Source organism: Scyliorhinus canicula, chromosome 12, assembly GCF_902713615.1.
Source record: "Scyliorhinus canicula chromosome 12, sScyCan1.1, whole genome shotgun sequence".
NCBI lineage: Eukaryota > Metazoa > Chordata > Chondrichthyes > Carcharhiniformes > Scyliorhinidae > Scyliorhinus > Scyliorhinus canicula.
The window spans coordinates 21,808,578-21,831,715 of NC_052157.1; the positions used below are offsets into that span (position 1 = coordinate 21,808,578).

At 49.1% G+C, this 23,138-nt stretch overlaps 1 protein-coding gene across 6 annotated transcripts in view; it reads right to left on the minus strand.

The window, feature by feature from the left end:
• sema6dl (sema domain, transmembrane domain (TM), and cytoplasmic domain, (semaphorin) 6D, like) overlaps nt 1-23,138 on the minus strand; it is a 379,666-nt gene that overhangs the window by 207,435 nt on the left and 149,093 nt on the right. For 5 of the 6 annotated variants that reach the window (XM_038813918.1, XM_038813921.1, XM_038813916.1 and 2 more), the window contains exon 3: nt 20,976-21,021. The exons of the other annotated variant lie outside the window; for it this stretch is intronic. The gene's annotated coding sequence lies outside the window, so the exon portion shown is untranslated. The remainder of the gene's footprint in view (nt 1-20,975; nt 21,022-23,138) is intronic. 6 annotated transcript variants of the gene reach the window in all.

The following is a 23,138-nucleotide window of genomic DNA, read 5'->3' on the forward strand; positions in this document are numbered from 1 at the left end:
ACAAAAACATCAACAAAACTTAAAACCTACACGGGGAACCCCTGGAAGTTCTAGGCACGACTCATGTACCTGTGGAACATGAGAAACAATTGCTCAGATTACCGTTGACGATAGTAGAGGGCTCCGGACCGAGCTTAATTGGACCGAACTGGCTGAAAGACCTAAAATTAGATTGGATGAAAATTTTCCAGAGTGGAAGCGGGCAGTTGAGTGGAGTACTCCAAAAATACTCGGAGGTCTTCGGAAGGTTTGGGGGAAATCATAGGCGCCAAAGCAACTTTGCACGTGGACCCAGAAGCCCTTCCGAAATTTTGTAAGGCCAAGCCGGTACCTTTTGCATTAAGGAAGAAAGTAGATGATGAAATAGAAAGGTTACGGCGCAACGGCATTATCAGACCAGTACAGTTCTCGGAATGGGCAGCGCCGGTGGTACCAATTTTGAAGCCAGACGGCTCGATACGTCTCTGTGGAGATTTCAAACAGACAGTAAACAAATACGCACTTCTGGACAAATACCCAATCCCGAAAACAGACGACCTCTATGCCAAATTGGCAGGTGGGCTTTTGTTCACGAAACTAGACATGAGCCACACCTACCTGCAGTTAAATCTGGACAAGGCCTCCCAGAAGTTCGCTACGATCAACACCCTGAAGGGCCTTTTTCGTTATACTAGGCTACCTTTTGGAATGTCATCAGCCTGCGCTATATTCCAGCGTACGATGGAAAATATTCTGCAGGGACTACCGCAGGTGGCGATATATTTGGACGATGTCTTAATCACGGGCAGGACAAACAGGGAACACTTAAGGAACCTGGAGGAGGTGCTCAGGCGTTTCGCAAAGGCAGGCGTATGGCTAAAAAGGGAAAAATGTGTTTTTCTGGCCCCACAAGTGACGTACCTGGGATATAAAGTAGACGAGTCAGGCTTACATCCATTAGAAGACAAAGTAAGGGCAATAAGAGAAGCACCAGCTCCCACCATGGTCCAGGAGTTACGATCATTTCTAGGGTTGGTAACCTATTATGGAAAATTTATTGAAAATAGGGCGTCCATCCTAGAACCCCTCCACCAGCTACTAAAAAAGGGGCAAGAATGGAAATGGTCCACTCGCCAAAACCGAGCATTTAGGGACATGAAGGAACAGCTGTCATCCGAAAATGTCCTAGAGCATTATGACCCAAGGAAGGAGTTGGTGGTCACTTGTGATGCATCCCCCTACGGGGTAGGAGCAGTCTTAGCCCATAGAGGAAGGAATGGGGAAGAATGGCCAATAGCCTATGCTTCGAGGACCTTGGCGGTGGCTGAGAGGAAGTACGCCCAAATCGAGAAGGAAGGACTGGCAGTGATATTCGTAGTAAAAAAATGTCACCAGTATCTGTACGGGCGGAAGTTCACCATAGTGACGGACCATAAGCCGTTATTAGGGTTATTAAAAGAAGACTAGTCAATACCCCCAATTGCATCAGCTAGGATCCAACGCTGGGCGTTGCTACTGGCGGCATATAGATACGTTCTGGAGCACAGACCGGGAACGCGAGTAGCACATGCAGATGCTTTGAGTAGAATTCCCCTCCCGGACACTCCGCCGCAAATATCAAAAGTAGAGGAGACAGTAATGACTCTAAATTTTTTGGACACCCTACCAGTAGACGCACAACATATTCGGTTGTGGACGCAAAAAGACCCAGTTTTAGCCAAGATGAAGCATTTCCTGCTAACAGAGGAACTGGAAAGACCAGTGGAGCCCCAGATGCACCAATACTGGAGCAGAAGGGACCAAATAACCGTAGAAGACGGTATCCTATTACGGGGAGCCCGGGTAATCGTCCCAGCTCAGGGCCGTCAGGCAATCTTAACCGAGTTACATCACGGACACCCAGGGGTGTCTAAAATGAAGATGCTAGCTCGAAGCTACGTTTGGTGGCCAGGTTTGGACACAGACATAGCAGCCTTGGTACGTCGGTGCCAGGAGTGCCAACAGGGGCAAAGAGTGCCACCAGCGGCGCCATTGCACCCATGGGAATGGCCAGGCAGACCGTGGACCTGCCTGCATATTGACCACGCCGGCCCTTTCATGGGCTCAATGTTTTTGGTGATAGTGGACGCCCACTCCAAATGGTTGGACGTCCACCGGGTAAACACGGCAAGCACAGCATCGACAATTGAAAAGCTTAGGGCCTCATTTGCAACACATGGACTTCTGGAGGTATTGGTGTCGGACAACGGAACAGCATTCACAAGTGGGGAATTTGGAAAATTCCTGAAGGAAAACGGAGTCCGTCATATCAAAATGGCCCCTTACCATCCAGCGACCAACGGCCTGGCAGAGAGAGCGGTCCAGACACTTAAAGCGGGACTCAAGAAGCAGCCGGCAGCGTCAATGGACATAAAGCTCTCCCGCTGGCTGTTTGATTACAGGACCACACCGCATTCCACAACGGGCATACCGCCAGCTGAACTCTTAATGGGAAGGCGGCTGCGAACGATGCTGAGTCTCCTTTTCCCAAATTTAACGGGGAAAGTGGAGAAACAACAGGAGGCCCAACGCAGGGGGCATGATAATAGTCGGCAGCAGAGACATTTCCAGGTGGGGGCACCGGTTTGGGTCAAGAATTATGGGAATGGACCAACGTGGGTCAAAGGCACGGTAGAGTCCCAAACAGGGCCCATATCCTATGAGGTTTCAATAGGAGGTAAGGTGCTGAAGAAACAATAGACCAAATAAGGGCAGCGGAACCACATCTGGAGGCAGGTGAAGCAGGACCGTCTCAAGCTGGGATAGCCCAGACGGAAAGGATACCCACACCCCAGCCCCGAGCAATTTCTCCAGACCCCGTCATCCAGTCATCAGAGTCGGAGATGGACACACTCGACGAGGCAGCCGCGACACCTCTCTCCGAGGAGGAGGAAGAACAACTTCCAAGGAGGTCGTCAAGGAAAAGACGGGCACCTATAAGGTACACCCCGCCCACTTCGGAGAACGACCCGGCGGACGACACAGAGGTGACAGACCCAGACATGAGGAGCAGGAAGAAGCTCAGAGGCATGCCAGCTGGCAGGAATTCCTCGGACCTTGGGTGGGGGGAGGAGTGTAATGAACTCCAATTGGCTTTATTGGTTGGCCAATTGGAGTATGAGCTCCCTCAATGATAGCTCATTGAGGGGGCCCATATAATCACCTGTGTAGGCTTTGTGAGCCAGCCTTAAGTTGACTGGACTGCCAGCAGCACTGTTTGTAGCTGCTCCTGTAATATCGTTATTTAAAATAAATATTGGTGTGGTGACGGAACTCCTGCCTCCCGTGGATTACTACACAACGTCATCCAAAACACAGCAGCAGTTTGCTCACGTATGCTGACAACACCCACCTCTACCTCTCTCGATTTCTCCAGAGTTTCTCAATGGTCAGACCTACTTGTAAAAGAGCCGCTACGGGAATGAATAAACATTTCTTCCCATCCGTACCGGAAAGACCAGAACTATTGTCTTTGTGGCAAACTCTGTTTCCTAGCCACCAGCTCCATCCCTCTCTCTGGCAACACTAAAAGGCAGAACCAGATTGTTCAAAACCTTGGGCAGACGTTTACACTCCAAACGCCTTCTGGACCTGTGGGGCAGTGGAGTTGGTGAGGACAAGCAAAATGTGTCAGATAGCCAGCCCACTGCCTTCCTGCCCAGCCCCAGCCTGATCCCCATAATACAGGGGCTGGGTAAAACGTCCACTAACCTGTCCAACCCTTAGGCCTATTGATGGCTTCAATTGGCCAATTACTTCCCACTTAGGACCCTCAATCTTCCTCCACTTGGTGGCAGGCAGGCAGGAGTGGGAACACTGTTTTGTTAACAACTTGGATGAAAAGATTGGAAAGAGGGTCACATCATTCGGGTGGGGTGCCCTGTGCACATTAGGAGAACACACCTGCTCTACCTACCCCTGCAAAAAATGTTACTCCCCCCATTTGTGCCTTCAGCCTGGCCTCCAAATCCCACCCAGCCCAACCCCCTCGCCCTCCTCCTGAGGGTGCCCAACCCTCCTTGCCCTAAAGGCCCAGGACTTACCTGGGTCTGATCTCCCTGGGCCTCCTTACTGTCCTGGCAGCACCCACGGCTGAGTGCTGGTGATGCTGGGACTGCTAGGACTGCAACTCTCAAGTGAGTCAGTCCAACCATCAGATTGTTTAGACTGCTTGGAGCACGTTAATACGATCGGAAGGCCTTGGGAAAAGTTGGTTGTTTTGGAATTGACATTGCTACTTCCGGGGGCAGGAGGGGCGAGCAGTATGTGGCACCTCTCCCCCTGCAAAATCCAGCCCCTTGATGGCATGTTGGATTCTGACATCAAACCACGTATCTGCACAATTGCCTATTTCCACTCCTGTAACATTGCAAAACTTAATTCTCCCCTCATCTCTCTGGGCTTGACTATTCCAACAATCTCCAGGCCAACTTCCACATTCTGTGCTCCATAAACATGAACTCACCGGAAACTCTGCTCCCTGCATCTCAGTCTTCCTGACACAAATCCCTGGTAGCCCATCATCCCTGTGCTTGCTGATGAGTCCTGCTTAAGTAGCAGGATTTAAAAATTCTCATCATTATTTTCAAATCCATCCATGTCCCTAACCCTCTCTTATGTCTGTAATCTCCTCCTGTCTCACACTCTGCACTCCTCTTGAGCATCCCTGACTTTAATCGTTCCACTACTGGAGGCTGTGCCTCAACCTCCATGGCCCAAAGGTTGTGAGCAATGTAGGAAATTGTTATATATCATATTTTATATTTGTTGCAGTAATATTATTAAAAACTCTGGTTTAAGATAAATCAGGCAGTGTGCCTGCTAAAACCATGATTAAGGAGTCTCAAAAGTGAGATACTCATTGATTTTAACCATTTGCTTGTTTACAGGTAAATGGCTAATGGGACATTGTTTTGATTTTGGAGGATCTCTGAGGTGTAGATAATTTATGAGGGGTGGTGCTTAGCTCAGGAAAAACAGGTCATGGGAGATCTTTGTGGGGGAAGACCAAAGAATGCCTTATGATGTAATTAAGGGGTGGAGCCAGGTCTGTCTGTAGTTTGCAGTTTGCCATAGGATTTTAGTCTGTCAAGATAGGACTTCAGCTGGCTCCTGGAAAATTCTCTCTGGGATCTTTGCACAAAGAAAAGCAAGTAAACCTAATTGTTACCTTTATTTATAAGTAGTCTTTGAATAATATTGATTTATTTCATTGGGCCATATATATATATAGTTGCAGGTGTAGGGAGTAAGTTAAAGTTTTTCCTTTTGTTAAGAACTGTTTGAATTGTTAGCAGTAGTGATTGATTCTGTGTTTAAATTAAAGTTTATTTTAACACAAAAGGTACCCATTGGTGGTCACTGTTATCACTCCTGGGCGATGTATCCTTTCCTCACAGTTTTCCAAATTGCAAATTATTGCGTTTCGCATCCAGGGTCCTAACACTTTGAACTTCCATCCCTACACCTTTCTACATCTTTTTACTGTTTAAAACCTACTTCTTTGGCCAATATTTCCTTATGTGGCTCGGATGTGCAAACTGGCTTTCTAATCGCTCCTGTGAAGTACCTTGGGGTGTTTTATTAATGGCGCTATATGAATGCAAGATGTTGTTCACTGTAGGCTGTTACTGTACCACATTGTGCTGTGTTGTATGCGATTAGAAAAACATTTTGGCTCTCATTTAATAATTTACATTTTCGTGGCACTAAATAGGAAATATGAACGTTAAAGTGATGAAATTCATAATGCTCATTACATTAAATAGAAGCCTCATTCAGGAAAAACACATCATTAACAATAGCAACCATATTAAAATGGCAAGCTACAGATGTTTCTATTGTTTGTGTAGATATAAAATTCTAACACTTTCCATGTGATTGCAATCGTCCTGGTACGAGGAACCGTTTGGGATGTTTGCCAAACACAGCTGACTGGAGATTGTGGTGCTGGCAAGTGGCATATAAAAAATTTAGTAATTTTCAAATGAATCATTTAACATTTGTGGATGGCCGTGCATTTAAAGTGAGAGAAAAACTGCTGCAGCAAATAGCTATTAACACTTCACCGAACCATTTTGAAGTTATGACTGTTAATGTTCATAGAATCATAGAATTTACAGTGCCGAAGGAGGCCATTCAGCCCATCCAGTCTGCACCGGCCCTTGGAAATAGCACCCTACTTAAGCCCAAGCCTCCACCCTATCCCAGTAACCCGACCTAACTCTTTGGACGCTAAGGGGCAATTGATCGTGGCCAATCCACCTAATCTGCACATCTTTGGACTGTGGGAAGAAACCGGAGCACCCGGAGGAAAGCCACGGAGGCACGGGGAGAAAGTGCAAACTCCAGACAGTCACCGGAGGGTGGAAGCGATCCCGGGTCCTTGGAGCTGTGAGGCAGCAGTGCTAACCACCGTGCCACTGCTGACTGATGGGTTTTGCTTCGTTTAAAAGGAAGTGTGACTGTGAGTGGAAGACAGGAGGACAGAACATGGATTGAAGTCTTTGTCCGGCTGAGTGTCTGAGCTGCGCTCCGCTGCTTTCGTGCAGTACGAGGAGAAACCCGGGCTGGGATTCACCGTGGCGAGTCCGTCCCGCCACCGCTGCCAGCGAGTACGGGGAATCTGGCACTCAGCCAAAACTCCATTCAGTGCAGCAGAAGCGGAGAATCCCGCCGGCGTGAACGGACGGAGAATTCCGGCCCAGTTATTCTGCCACGGCAGATTAAGGGGAATGGTGTGACTTCCTGCCCTTAGGCTGTCAGCCAACAAACTCCGAGAGCTGAAAGGGGAACAAAATGTAATTTTGATGATGATTAGACGGTTTCAAGGTTATTAGGCCGGGAGGAACAGAACTGCAACTGCTGGAATCTATCCCATTGAGGCCTGTTTCCAAATGAAGGAAGTTTATTTTCTTTCTTAAAGGAATAGTGCCTGCTTGTGTCTCCGCTGTGTATTCACTGAAAGAATCTTGTTTCATGTTTCTCACAAATGGCTTGTAACATTGAGAAACAGCGGCAGGGATGGAATTATGGATTTCAAACTCACTCATTCATTTGTTGTCTTTACAAAATTTCAGTCCCAAAACCTCTGGTAAAATATTGGCCGGAATTCTCCGACTGCCGGAACTCTCTGTTCCCACCGGCAGCGCACCTCCGCCCACGGGTTTCCCGGTGGCGTGGGGTGTCTTCAATGAGAGATCCCACTCTGGCAAGTGGCGGGACTAGAGACTCCCACAGCCAGTAAACGGCAAGAAACACGTGGCTGAGAGGTCAGAGAATTCAGCCCCCATGTAAAGAAACAGAAGGTTTCTGTCACCACAACTCAACGACGTTATATTATACATCAGTGGAATTGCGGAATGCATTCCCACACCACTGGGAAAAATCTCAGAATTCTACGTAATGAAATTGTAATTTGGTATTCAATTGCCTGATTAAATACCACTCACATTAAAGTAAGGTAAAGTAAATTAGTTATAGTCCATGAAGAACCATAGGGCAGCTCTCTCCTTCAGAAAGGGACAATTAGTTATATATAGTTTGAGGGGCACCAGTCCCATGAATAGTTAATACATTAGAGATGAACACAAAGGAATATCGTTGCATCAAAGTTTGAGCGGGGGGAGAAAACTAGGCAGAAGCTGCTCGATTATCCTACGGTGCATCACTGAACCATTCACTAAATGTGTGCATTGATTTGTATCTCTTCTTCCTTTCTCTTTCCTTGTCCTTTAGCCCACACTGCTCCGTGTACTCAGAGCCAGATCCATTTTTCTGGAAGGAGTAAGTCCTCATCTTTATCATGGTATCAAGAAATCCCCGCAGGTGACTTAAAAAAAAGTATGGGGGTGATTTAATGGCCTTGTCGCGTCCGACTTGGTGACGAGCCAAGGCCGCTAAATCACGTGAGAGGCCTCTTGCAAGATTCGCAAATGGCCCAAACGTCCTGTGAGATTTAATGGAATCTCACGGACGCCGTGATCTTGATCTCGCCTCTGCTGGGCCAGATCTAAATAAATAATAATAATAATCTGCGCCGTATTCTCCCGGGGCCTGGGAAATAATGGCCGTGCCTGGGAGAACTCGCTGTGCCACCATTTAGCACTGTTTTCCACAAACGTGGACTAGGCATAACGGCACCTGCGAGGGGCTCTCTGGCTAGTCAGGTTCTGGGCACGGTGGTACACTTGCACTCCCGCTGACACCAGGCCACCTTCGCACTGCCAAACTTGGACCTTGGCAGTGCCATCTGGGCACCTTGTACTGCCAGGATGCCCGGGTGGCACTGGCAGGCTGGCAGTGCCAAGGTGCCCGGGTGCCAGGTTGCCCATGTCAGGGATCAGGCCTTGCCCTTAAGAGGTGGGTGAGGGGGGTGGAAATCAAGGACCCCATAAGAGGTATGTTGGGTGCCGTGGGGGAGATCCAGAGGCTGCGATGGGGATGCTGGGGGGGGGGGGGGGGGGGGGGGGGGGTGGTTGAAAGATCAGGATGGCATTTAAAAATGGTGCCCGATCCGCGAATACTCTTCCTGTACAGGCAAGCTGAGCTCATCAGTGCAAGAAATGATGTAAGTGCGGCCTTGGTGGGATGTTTCCTATTTGACGTGCTCTTAAATAGCGATGTCTTTCCCGGCACCAGAAACAACCACTAAACACGCCCAAAACGGGACTCTGTATTTTGTCCCGTTAAATCACGTCCCATATTTTTCACAAACTGTCCTGCCAAGGTACATCTTCCAGAAAACTATTTATTAAGAGCACCTTAAATAGTGAACAATGGAGCACAAACATCCTCTCTCAAAATAAAGAAGTTGGGATCATGGACATCTTTATATGGCAGCCAGCTGAGTAATAGAGAAACTATCTTGTCCAGGAATACAGTTTATCTTGGGTAATGATATAGCTGGATCGCAGGTGGGAGTGATGCCTACTGTGGTTGATAAGCCAGTGGAAAATCAGACAACTGAAGGGTTGAAGGACGAATATCCTGGGATTTTTCCAGATTGTGTAGTAACAAGGTCGCAAAGTTACAGGTTAAGACAAGAGGAGAAATCAAAGAATGAAGATGAAGTTGAAGTGCAATTATTAGAAATGATTTTTGATCAGATGGTTGAAAAAGAACAAGAACAGGTGGAGGATGAGGCAGACATTTTTAGTTCAGGAAAATTGGCGGAGTTACAACAGAAAGATGTAGAAATAAAACAGATATATCAGAAAGCATACACGGAAGAGGAATCTGAGAGTATACCAGAGTGTTATTACCATAAAAGTGATGTCTTGATGAGAAAATGGAGACCTTTACATATGCAGGCGGATGAAAAGTGGGCAGAAGTTCATCAAGTAGTATTACCGGTAGGGTATAGAAAGGAGGGTTTGCGAGTTGTACATGAGGTACCAGTGGGAGGTCATTTGGGAATAAGGAAAACTCAAGCTAAAATCCAGAAACATTTTTATTGGCATAGACTACATAAAGATGTAGTTAAATTTTGTCAATCATGTCACACATGTCAAGTGATAGGGAAACCTCAAGCAGTGATAAAACCAGCGCCCTTAATACCCATTCCAGCATTTGAGGAACTTTTTACGATGGTCCTAATTGATTGTGTAGGACCGCTTCCTGAAACAAAAAGTGCGAATCAATATCTTTTGACTATAATGGATGTGTCTACTAGGTTTCCAGAGGCCATTCCAGTACGTAATATTACAGCTAAAGGGATTGTGGAGCAGTTTCTTAAATTCTTTACTAGATATAGACTACCCATAGAAATTCAATCGGATCAAGGATCAAATTTTACTTCAAAGTTATTCATAGAAGTTACGGATAGCTTGGGAATAAAACAATTTAAATCAACTGTGTACCATCCAGAATCGCAGGGAGCGTTAGAAAGGTGGCATCAGACATTAAAGACAATGTTGAGGGCGTATTGTCAAAATTATCCAGAGGATTGGGATAAAGGAATCCCATTCATATTGTTTGCAATTAGGAGTGCACCTAATGAGTCTACCAAATTTAGTCCTTTTGAACTAATTTTTGGTCATGAGGTAAGAAGACCACTTAAATTGATTCAGGAAAAATTGGTTGGTGTGAAAGCGGAAATTACACTATTGGATTACGTGTCAAATTTTAGGGAACGATTAAATAGAGCAGGTGAGTTGGCTAGACAACATTTGAAAATTGCACAAAATGTGATGAAACGGGTAGCAGACAATAAATCCAAAGTTCGTAGTTTTGCAAGTGGGGATACAATTTTAACATTGTTACCAGTGGTAGGTGAGCCTTTAAAAGCTAGGTTTTGTGGACCGTATCAGATTGAAAGGAAATTAAGTGAGGTGAATTATGTGGTAAAAACACCAGATAGAAGGAAGACTCACCGAGTGTGTCATGTGAATATGCTTAAAAGGTACTTTGAAAGGGAAGGAGAGAAAAAGGGAGGTTTTAATGATTCTAACTCAAAGTGACGAACCAAATCCAGATGACTGTGATTTTGACATACCTCAAATTAAATTGGAAAATGAGGATGTTCTTAAAAATTGGGATGAATTGTTAAGTTACCTTCCAGAGGAAAAACGAACTGACCTAAAGAGTCATTGATATCACATGGGCAAGTTTGTAGAGATAAATTGGGAAGTACTAAAATGGCTATACATGATGTAGATATGGGAAATGCTGTTCCTATCAAACAACATCCAGATAGACTTAACCCTTTTCAATTGGCACAGGTTAACAGAGAGATTGAGAGTATGCTTACAAATGGCATAATTGGAGTGGGTTGCAGCCAATGGAGCTCACCCATAGTGATGGTTCCTAAACCAGACGGTACCCAACAGTTGTGTGTGGACTATAGAAAGGTGAATGCAGTTACAAGAACGGACTCTTATCCTATCCCACGTTTGAAGGATTGCATTGAGAAAGTGGGACAATCTGTTTTTATTTCCAACTTCCAGGCATGGAAAGAACATCTTTTTTTTCTAAATGCTTTTATTCTCCATTTTCACATTTTCCTCCAAACTTTACAGCCCACCCACAGACAATAAATGGTAACAAATACCAAATCAATCCCCTTAACAATAACAACGATCCCATCCTCCCACCACCCCAAACAACGACCCACCTGTCAATATATGCATCCAATAAAACAAACCCTCCCACGATGGAAACAAAAAGCAAAGGAAAAAAAGAAAAAAGGAGTCCGGGACCGCCCATGGTCACCATAGTGTCCACTCCCCCCCCCCCCCCCCCCCCCACCCCACACACACACTCAATGCCGTCCAACCTCTGAAAGAGTGCCGTACATGATACCCAAGAGTTGTAAACTACCCTTCCCCCACACTCCTCCCTTCCACCACCTCTTGCAAAACTCCTTCCCCCAACCTCGGTTCCTTCCCCTCCAACTTTCCACCCCGGCTAGACCACTCGGACCCTGTTCTGCCAGGCTCCGATAGCCGCAGCCCCTCCCCCCACCTCACTTCCGTTCACTGGCCGGCTTAGACCGGCCAGCATGGAGGCCCCCGCCCAGGTCCCTTTCCCCCTTGCCTGACCATAGGAAAGCCCAAAAATCCCCCTTTTAGCGCACAGACCCCGCATATCCACCTACACCCCAAAGAGCCCTGACTTCGAGCGAAAGTCCCATCACTTCCCTTGTCCAAATATATACAACACCGGCTCCTTCAGCCCATACACCCGCACGCAGTGAAACAAACAAACAAAAAAAAAGAAAATAGAAAATGCAGTCATGAGGTTACATCGGCACATGGCCATTTCTTAGTTCTGCCACAGTCCTTCTGCCTTCGCAAACTCCTCTGCTGCCTCCGCCGTTCCAAAATAAAAATCCTTGAGCTTGTAAGTCACCCTCAGCTTCGCTGGATATACAATGCCGCACTGCACCTTGCTGATGTACAGTGCCCTCTTCACCCGGTTGAAAGCAGCCCGCCTCCTCACCAGCTCCACTGTAAAGTCCTGGTATACACGTATACCAGCTCCAGCCCACTGCACCACCCGCTTCTGCTTGGCCCAGCACAGGACCTTCTCCTTCACACTGTACCTACTGAAGCATAGAGTCACTACCCTTGGCGGCTCACTCGCCTTTAGTACAGGCCTCCACGACCGATGAGCCCCATCAAGTTCATATCGGGAGGGAGCTCCCCCTCCCCCAATAGTTCCGCCAGCATCGCAGCAAAATACTCAGTCGGCCTCGACCCTTCAACTCCTTCGGGCAGCCCCGCAATCCTCAAATTCTGTCGCCTGGACCTGTTTTCCAGGTCTTCCACTTTTCCTTGCAGATCCTTGTTAATCTCCAACACCTTCCGCATCTCCTTCCCCATCGAGGTAAGTTGATCACCGTGCTGCAATAATGTCTCCTCCACTTCTTTCAGTGCCTCCTCTTGCATCCGCACCTCCGCCACTGCGCTCGCTACCGCCGTCGTCACCGGGGAAATCGCCTCCTCCACCAGCACACTCAAAACCTCCCTCATCTCTCCATGTATTTTGTAAACTGCCTTTCGAATTACGCAGCCATTACCTTAGTTATTTCTTCAGCCGTAAGCAATGCAGCCTCCCCTGATGCTCCAGCCTCCATTTTCCTTGGTGACCCCACGGTGACCTTTCTACTCCCCAACGAACTTACAGCTGTTTTCACGACCGTTTTCTTACTGGACCTCGACAGATCCCTTCCCTGTACTTTCTCCTGGCATTCACCGCCTTCGCTGCCCCTAGGACCGGGCGTCAATCCTCGACAATGCCGATCCCGAACGGGAGCCCTCCAACACGCCTGCCTCCTGCCTGCCGTCACCGGAAGTCAGCCGTCACCGCTTCTTCAATGGCCTTTGTGAGATCTTTTCACAGTTCTTCCCTCTGCTGCTAGAATTCAGTTTTAATAAAGGCCCTCAAGTCAGCTTGAGGCCTTTAAGCTCACCCTTCCCCCGCCTGCATGCTGGAAGAGGCTTTTGTCTCTGCTGTAGCTTTAGCCAAATCTTTCACTGTTTCTGCGGGTCTGGTAACCAAGAAACATACCGTTCCTGGGGGAAAGTACTCCTCCAACATTCACCTACGCCTTTTCATCAAAATACCACCCCGTATTGCTTAAAAAAGAGCTCTTTTCTGTAACCTTGGGCAGGAGCTGCCTTGTGTGTGACCACTTACTCCATGGTGCCCACCGGAAGCCCCGGAAAGAACATTTTAAACATCGTATGGAGTTCTTCGATCGACTTCAGGCGGCGGGTTTAGTGATGAACCTAGCCGAAAGTGAATTTGGAGAAGCCCAAATCACTTTCCTTGAGGAGTTTCCGATACCCTCAAGACGAAGGGAAATAATGCGATCTCTTTGCATGAATGAATTTGATCAAAACTTTGTGCAAAAGATTTGTAGCGTGGTTACTCCACTGATGGAATTGCTGAAGAAACGTAAAAAATGTCAATGGACAGGGGACTTTCAACAGGCATTTGACTGCCTGAAAGCTGTGATCACCAATGCTCCTGTATTGGACAATTGCAAGGGGCTCTGTGGTCAAATTGAACTAAAGTATCTGATTCTAAAGAGAAATGCAGAGGAGTAGAGGAATGGATGGATCGTGCAGAGACTTTCTTGTTCAAAGAGACTGTCAATCGAGAAAATTTTCGGTTGGAGGAAGAAGAACGGGAAAAATAGACTATATTATTATGCCTGTTTGCGTGTGTTGTTTTTTTTTAAACAAAAACGTATATTTACTGTGTGCATTTCTTAGTGGATGACACAAAACTGAAAAATGAAACCATCTTGAAGTTGATGGGTTTTTTTTTCTTGGGGGAGGTGTCATGTGAGAGTACCTTTAAGAATTGGATGTTTAAGAAATATACCTTTAAGAAATGAAGCTTATCATATTACTGAAGTGATGTCACAGGGGGGAGATGAGCTCACTTCTGCTTTTTGGGAATTTTAGTTTCAGTTTGAAGAAAGCTTGGGTGTGGCTGTGAGCTGCATTGCTGGTGATCTCTGCCATGAAGGACTATCTCTTAATCCTTTGGTGAAATCGGAATTGTAAAAAGGTCTCAGTATTGAATATAAATCTAATGTGCTTCTGTTTGAAGGATTTGTTAAGTCTTTTGGATGTGTAAAGGAACAGTTTGCAGGATTGGGTAGTGTTGCATTATTTTCGGGGTTATCTTTGAAGTCAGGGGTGTTAAGAGATCCAATGTTTATTTAAAAGGTTAATTTGAGTTCATGGAATAAACATTGTTTTGTTTTAAAAACCACATGTCCATGATTGTAATACTACACCTGGGGAAGCCGTGTGCTTCAAAAGCAACAATCCATTAAAGGTAGGGGTTGGTTGAACTCCATGATACCTTTTGGGGTTCTGATTATACCTCTCCCATAATAATTGACCTGGCCTTCGTCGGGCCGCTTGCCCCCCCACACTTTCCGGCCTCACCGCGCACTCCACCCTTAGTTGAACTACAGACCTTTGTGGTGGCAGCATGGGTCCCACGGCCCAGTCCTGTCACGATCAGCTGGGCTTGAAGATGGGGAGTGGCAACCGGTCTGTCTTGATGAACAGCACATCAGGAGCAGCGCTACACTATGGCAGAAAGGCTTTGTTGCACTCACCTCAAAGTCTCTTGCCAACTGAGGACCGTCTTGTGCACGCCACTCTTTAACAATCAGGATTTAGACCCTTGCAATTTCCCATTGGCGTTCAAGATTGGAAGGCCCGATGGCATTCTGGCGGCCAGCTGTTTTAGCGAGCATACATGTGATGTAAATGAATGAAAATGGCGTTCCCAGCACCAGCCAGTGGGAAGAGCGAACGACCAATAACCTGCCATTGGGAGAATTGCAACATGATTTTCCGCCAGTGGGGGTATTGGCTCCAAGTAGATTTTAGCACTCGCCCGCCCACCACCAAACCTGCTATGCGTGGATTGGGAGAATTCTAGAGTTCAAGGGCGGGATTCTCTGGCCCCCCAGCCACATGCGTCTCAGCGGCATGCCATTCGCTGGCAGAGGGATTCCCGTCGCTTGTCAATGGGATTTCCCGTTGAAGTCACCCCACACCACCGGGAACAGAGAACACCAGCGGCCGGAGAAACCCTTCCCAAATGTGAGCCTCTTTGCTAACCTCCTGATTGAACTCTCCAGTCTGTACCTAACCATAATTAGCCACTGCCAATTTAAAGGATTATACGCAGGGGGGACGGATTCACCGACCCCACGCCGGGTCAGAGAATCATCGATCGCGCCCATTTTTCACACGGCGCCGGTCCGACTCGTCCCGCAATTCTCCCACCCGGCGGGAACGGCCTAATCGTGAACGGCACCGCACCGCCTGGAGAATGGGCCGAGGGGGCAAGTGCCGCGGATCTCCGGTGTCCCGTTGATTCTGCGGACGGATGGGCCGAAGTCCCGACTGTGTGACCCCAGGTCACGCCGGCGCCGTTCACACCTGCAAATAAAATTCGTCAGCCAATCGTGCTGGCGGACGGTACAGGAGAGGAGGTGAGCGGCCGGCATATTGTGTTTGTGAGGGACACAGGCGGGGCTACGGTCAAGGGGGGGGGGGCCTCCATGTTTGGGTGGGGAGGCAGGCCTCTATGTTGGCGGTGCGGGTCCTCCATGTTGTGGGAGGGCTGGGCCTCTATGCTGGAGGGGTGGGGCCTGGGTGCTGGGTGGGTGGGGCCTCTATGTTCGGGGGGGTCTGGGCCTCTATGCTGGGGGGGGGGGGTGGGGCCTCTATGTTCAGGGGCGGCTGAGACTCTGTACTGAGGGGGTGGGGCCTCTATGCTGGGGGCGGGGTCTCTATGTTCAGGAGGGGAGGCGGGGGGCATGTGGACGACATGCCAGCTGCCATGCCAGTGCGGGGCGTTGAGAAGAGCCACTGTCGCCAGAACGGCGGCCAGGGTGATGGGCACCAGCCCCGGGTGCTGACCGCCCGCACGGCCCCAGACCTTGCCCATGGGTGCGGTACCCCTCCAGGGGCAGACCTCCCAGCAACAAGCATCCATCGGTGGCAAGGGGCGGGCCGCACCCTGGCATCCCCCAGTGAGGGCACAGCCTTCCAAACATGGCGCTATCAGGAGGGGCAGGCAGTACTGGGCGGAGCACGGAGGGTGTGGCCAGGGCTCTGGGTGCATCTGTGGCTGTGGCGCAATCAGCAAACCGGGGCAGACATGTACCCCAAGGCACCTGGCCATTGAGGGGGCCACGCGCCATTGTTAAACATGTTGTATATCCCCCCCACCCCCTGCAGATCACAACAGGTGCATCCGCGTGGTGACTGATGCCCTCTACGACAACATCGCGGACCGCTACAGACAATTCCCAGTGGACCTCGCCCACCAGGATGCCCGGGCAGCGGGATTCGCTGCCGTGGCTGGGATACCCATTGTACAGGGGCGATCGATGGGGTGCACGTCACCATGTGGCCTCCAGCAGAGAACAGGGACATGTTCATGAACAGGAAAGTGTCCTCTCCATGAACATTCAGATAGTCTGTGACCACCGCATGAAGATCATGCACATCTGTCCCCAGCACCTGGGCAGTGTATATGATGTGTTTATCCTGGCACAATCGTACATCCCCGCCATGTTCGAGGGACCCACCCCGCTGGGCGACAGGGGTTACCCATTGCGGTCAATGGGTGATGATGCCTATACGGAGGCCACAGACCGACGTGGAGATCCGCCACAATGAGGCCCATGCAGCCACCAGGGGTGTGATTGAGAGATGCTTCGGCCTGTTGAAGATGCGCTTCAGGTGCCTGGACTGCTGTGGAGGGGCCCTCCAGTATCATTCGGAGAGGGTCGGCCGCATCTTTATTCTCTGCTGCGTCCTTCACAATATTGCCCAGCAGAGGGGCGATGTGCTGGAGGAGGAGGAGGAAATGAAAAATGAAATGAAATGAAAATCGCTTATTGTCACGAGTAGGCTTCTAATGAAGTTACTGTGAAAGACCCTAGTCGCCACATTCCGGCGCCTGTTCGGGAAGGCTGTTAAGTAGGGGGCAGAGGGGGATGCCGCGGGAGGGGACGCCTCTCCACATGAGGAGGATGTGGACGAGGGGGGCAACAGACGTGACAGGGGCGGGTTATGGACAGAAGGCTGCATAACGCCACCGGCTTGGCCAGCGAGCATGTGAGGCGTTAACAGCCGCACGTTTCACCAACTAGGGGGCTAGGGGTACTCTGAGCAGGGGCACTGGCACCACCGTACCACCCCACCTCACCACCCAGCACCCTCACCTCCCACACCACCCGACTATCTTACCTGCCACACCACCACATGCACTGCACCCTCCAACTGCGGCACAACGGGCTGGTCTCACACAATTGCCTGTGGAAACGAGTGTGTTTAATGCCATGATGAATGATGACAACCCACTCTGCGATGAACTGTGAGCTCTAAATCTTTAGCCAATGTCTGACTCATGGCCACAGCTACACCCGGATCGTGGATGGTTCCTGTACGCGTAACGGACACTCCCATAGACATGCAGCAGGGTGCCGAGTACGGCCGGGGGAATCTTTACACCCACCTGGGCTCACCGTTCCATCAACCTTCAAACACAATGCCACTCAGTCCCCTTCACGACCCCACGGCCACCGGACATAGGACAGAGGAATCTTGCATTGGTGTAACAGTGAGTTTAATTGTAACGGTAACATACAAGTGCCCTTGGCCCTGTAACTATACTGTGCCCTGCACCCGTGCCAACTTACTGGGTGTCAAACTTCTTAGCCTAAGGGGCCCGACCATTACGTCGCAGTGTTTCCCCAGACAGTACAGCAGGAGTGGAGGAGGACTGCTGAGACTCCGGCCCTGCTATTGGCTCCCCGTTGCCGTGCGTATCCTGGGGCGGCCCGGCTTGGATGGGCTCGGCTGCTCCGCGGGCATGCTGGATGGCATGGTGGCACCCTGTTCTGCCCACTGCCCACCAGAAGAGCCAAGGATGGGACGGGGGGTGTCCGAGGATCCGCGGTGTTCCGGGACCTCCTGGGGGTGGGGTGAGATGGGGTGAGGGTGTGTGCTGGGGGGGAGGGGGGGCATTGGGGTTAGGGTGTGTGCTGGGGGGGTGGGATGGGATGAGGGTGTGTGTTGCGGGGTGGGATTGGGGTGAGGGTGTGTACTGGGGGGGGGGGGTGTAGGTAGGCAAGGGACTCTCACCTGCTGGTGCGCGTCAGATCTGGCAAGAGGCAACCTCCCGGTCCCCACCTCCGCCAACAAGGTCCAGTGCCCTCTACTCGTGTACCGTGAGGGGGTGCAGTACAGGTGAACCCCCTCCTGTTCTCGCACGCTCCCTGTGGTTGTGGGCCGTCTTTTCCTGGGGGTGGGGGGCAGCAAAGCATCAGAGTTAGTCGGTACACAGCATCCCGCGCAGGTGCCGCCTATATGATGGCATGGGAGCACTGGGCACTCGACCACGGCGGCTCTCAGGGGTGTGCAGCCCACAAGGGTCAAGTGGGGGGTTTGGCAACACTCCTGGGGGGTGTCACATGTGTGGCTGGTCGGGGTTGGGTGGTGCCAGCGGCACACGTCTCGGTGTACTCACCCTGGCTGCCCTCGTCAGCTCGTGCATCTTCTTGCGGCACTGCTCGGCCGTCCGTGGGGTTTGCCCCACCACGCTTACCGCGACGCCCACCTCACGTCAATTCCTCCGCACTTTGCTGGCAGCGTGCCGGTGGCCACGTCGACGCCACAGGATCGCCCTGCTATCTTCGACCGCGTCCAGCAGCGTCTCGTGGTCGTGGTCATGGACCTCGGGGTGGCACGGCCAGGGGCGTCCAACTCGCCGCTCTCCTGCATTTGCGACGCTCGCGCACATTTTAAGCGTCATCGGGGCGTTGTGCGAATGACGCCGGTTTGGCGCCACGCCCCCCCCAGCGCTTCTCGACGCACCCGTGCTGGCCGCCTTTTGGGGCCAGAATAAGTCGTCAGATCGGGCCCCTGACGCCATTGTAAAACGCGACGGCGTTTATGACGCCGTGGGCACTCTGCTGCTGGCTGGAAGAATCCCGCCCAGGTAGTCTAACAGGTGACTAATATATGGTGCTTTACTGTATTATAACAGTCATATCCTTGCAAACCAGTGTATGGTTTACTTACCACTCACACCGCCATCATCGATGTGCTGATAATGTGAAAAGAAATTTACATCTAAAATATATTTTTGTTGAGCGGACTTCAGCGTTACACTCAAACCTCTTAGTTGCTCTCGGCAAATAATGCAGCAAGGAAAAAGGGCAATCATTTGATACGGAGCGGCTGGATTTTTTAACCTTCAGGTGACCTTGCCAAGCAACGTCGGAAAGTTAAAAAGCCACAGGTGTGCCCTGCAGCCTGGGGGAGCCAGTGACCTTTAACCTCGCAGCTTATTTTGGCTCTTTGACATTTTAGGAAATACCTCCCTCCAGGTGGCACAAGTCATAATTCTAGTCATTTGGTGGCACCCACACAAAGGAATCGGTTTGTCCTTCTTTCAGTGGGCACCCGCCAAGGAGAGCTTCGAGTCTGAACGCGTAAAGTTGTGCTTTCTTCTTCCCCAGCTTAGTGCCAGTGTATTGGTCAGAGAAATTATACAAACACAGCGTCCTTGCATTACATTTTGGCCCCCAGTGTTACGTTGGAAAGTGCCAGTTGAACAGTGCCATTCGAAGGCTGTGCTGAATTTTTCTGTCAGTTTCTCTGTTTTACACTGATGCTTGCATGAATGGATATATACGGTAGCACAGTGGTTAGCAATGATGCTTCATAGCGCCGGGATCCCGGGTTAGATTCCCGGCTTGGGTCACTGTCCGTGCGGAGTCTCCACATTCTCCGGTGTCTGCGTGGGTTTCCTCCGGGTGCTCCGGTTTCCTCCCACAAGTTCTGCAAGATGTGCTTGTTAGGTGAATTGGGCATTCTGAATTCTCCCTCAGTGTACCTGAACAGGCGCCAGAGTGTGGCAACTAGGGGATTTTCACAGTAACTTCATTGCAGTGTCAAGGTAAGCCTACTTGTGACACTAATAAAGATTATTATTACAAGGGAGCATACCCAGGAAATTTCCATTCATTTCCCTTTCCAGGATAGCAGAAAAGGCACAGCAAAACAATTATTTTACAATGAATGGAGACTTTCTTCCTATCTGAAGATTGCGAGTTCAATTACTTTGTAAGTCCAAAATATGTTCTACAAATGAGCTTTGATCATGCAGTGTCTATTTAAGTTTGTTGACCAAGGTTCAAGTTGCGACTTTTGAAATTTGTGGCTATAGCCAGTGTATCTCGGTTGCTGACAACAAAGCAAAGCATTGGAGCCTCTGTGCGGGTTTATTATTCATTGTTCATAGAATCATAGAATCCCTACAGTGCAGAAGGAGGCTGTCCGGTTCCTCGAGTCTGCACTGACCCTCCGAAAGAGAACCGTACATATCACCGTTACCCTGGACTAACAGGCAATTTAGCAAGTGCAATCCACCTAACCTGCATATCTTTGGACTGTGGGAGGAAACCGGAGCACCCGGAGGAAACCCACGCAATCACATGGAGAACGTGCAAACTCCACACAGTCACCCAAGACTGGAATTGAACCCGGGTCCCTGGCGCTGTGAGGCAGCAGTGCTAACCGCTGTGTCACATTGTTCATTACTGTGTTAACATCAATGCCTGTTTTTACCAACAGATACTGTAAGCGGTCAAGTAACTGAACTCAACACAAACAGTTTATACATCATTTCAGTTGCTGGCCATGAGAAACCATATTGCTCTAAGCCATCTTTAAACAAAACATTTGCTCTTTTAATCCATCATCGGTTCCGCCAGTCAAAATTTATTTTGTGAGAGCAGTAAATATCAAGTAATGCAGTTCAAGCCATCTCGGAATCTCTTCCAAGTTAAACCTGCTTACGTGACAACTCCAAGGGAAATTAAGTACAGCTTGGTCATTCTGCTCCATGTGAATCAATATTCTTCCCTACCCCAGGATCTAAACTGATAACTTTCTTACCTGTTTGTTTACAATATGGCGCAATATTTTCCTGGCACCTTCTGATCTGCAAAAGAGGCAAAAGTGATAAATAATTAGAAATAATTTTTCACGTGAAGGGATCTATGAAAGATCCCGTGGCACTGTTTTGAAGAGGAGCTGGCGACTTACTTCTCCATGTCCCCACCAATATTTATCCCTTGACCAACTCTTGAAAAAAACACCTTGAGGCATATTTTCCGATCCCGCCCGCAGTTGGAATTGTCACGGGTGAGACGGACAATTTAAAGCAGGGGTGGGCAAACTACAGTCCGCGGGCCGCAGGTCTTTATGCGGCCCACCAAGATCAAGTCATAAAAAAAAATATTTCCTTTTTTTTATAAGGTTAATGGGGGGGGGAGGGCTGTTGGGTTACGGGTATAGGGTGGATACGTGGGTTTGAGTAGGGTGATCATTGCTCGGCACAACATCGAGGGCCGAAGGGCCTGTTCTGTGCTGTACTGTTCTATGTTCTATATGAGGCGCCCAGAATCATAACCGGGTGAAGCGCCATTTTTGAAAAGTAGAGAAAAAGAGGGCTAAAGGCAGGATGCCGCTGGGGGAAGCGCTGAGGTATATGCCGCACGCTAATTGGTTACAACCGGGACTATTAATTAATATACTATGCGGCCCTTTAAAATTGTGAATTTATGAATGTGGCCCTTGCACGGAAAAGTTTGCCCACCCCTGATTTAAAGGGACCATTGAAAGGACTGGAATTTCTGGTCCCTGGGCGGGTGGGACTGGACAATCCTGCCCACCATCGCATCGCTGTTAGTGGGATCTTGCTGTATGCTGATCGGCTGCCCTGTTTCTCTGTATCACAACAGTGACTCCACTTCATTGGTTATATTAATGCAAGTTGAATAAAAACATTAGAACAGAGGCGAATGCACCAGGAGTTTGAGAATTTATTCAAAATAAACTCACGAGGAAAGGCAAACTTTATGTGCAAGAGAGTACAGCATCTTTGCTATTACTTATCATTCCTTATATTTCATGTGGTATTCTTTACATATCATAGAATCATAGAATTTACAGTGCAAAAGGAGGCCTTTCAGCCCATCGAGTCTGCACCGTCGCTTGGAAAGAGCACCCTACTTAAGCCCACGCCTCCACCCTATCTCCGTAATTCAATAACCCCACTTAACCTTTCTTTTGGACACTAAGGGCAATTTAGCATGGCCAATCCACCGAACTTGCATATCTTTGGGTGGCACTGTTGCACAGTGGGTAGCACTGTTGCCTCACAGCTCCAGGGACCCAGTTTGATTCCCGGCTTGGGTCACTGTCTGTGCGGAGTCTGCACGTTCTCCTCATGTCTGCGTGGGCTTCCACTGGGTGCTCCGGTTTCCTCCCACAGTCCAAAGACGTGCTTGTTAGGTGGGTTGGGTCATGCTAAATCGCCCTTAGTGCCCAAAGGGGTTGGGAGGGATTGCTGGGTTACAGGTGTGGGCTTAAATGGGGTGCTCTGTTCAAAGGCCGGTGCAGACTTGATGGGTGAATGGCCTCCTTCTGCACTTTAAATTCTATGTCTATGTCTTTGGACTGTGGGAGGAAACCGGAGCATGCGGAGGAAACCCACACAGACACAGGGAGAAGGTGCAGACTCTGCACAGACAGTGTACCAAGCCGGGAATCGAACCTGGGACCCTGGAGCTGTGAAGCAACAATGCTAACCACTGTGCTACCATGCCGCCCTCATATATGAGTTTCACCCTTACTTATCACATTCATTAAATCATAAATATCCTTTCTGTAACCGGGTTCATGATTTACACCTTATATAGGGGAATAGAGAAAATCCTCCCGCATTCGCATTCTTATTAACGTATGGAAATCGGGGATGATTGCACTTCCTACCATTTCAGCAAATAACACTGGGAAACAGCAGTAAAGTAGCACAAACTACTCCCACCTCAAGTTTCTTTCTCTATAGAGACCAAGGAGACTTCATTTCCCACTCTGGCTCCTTTCCAATCTTCTTTCCATATAAATTGTTTCTTGAACTATAGCACACATTTTTGCACAGCCAGAGGTTTCAATCTTCTTTCATTTTCCCTTTTCGGTGCAGTGATTCTCCACTTTTTAATTTGCTTCCCTTTGTGTTTCTGCCATTTTCCTTTTTAGAAATGTCTTATTTTT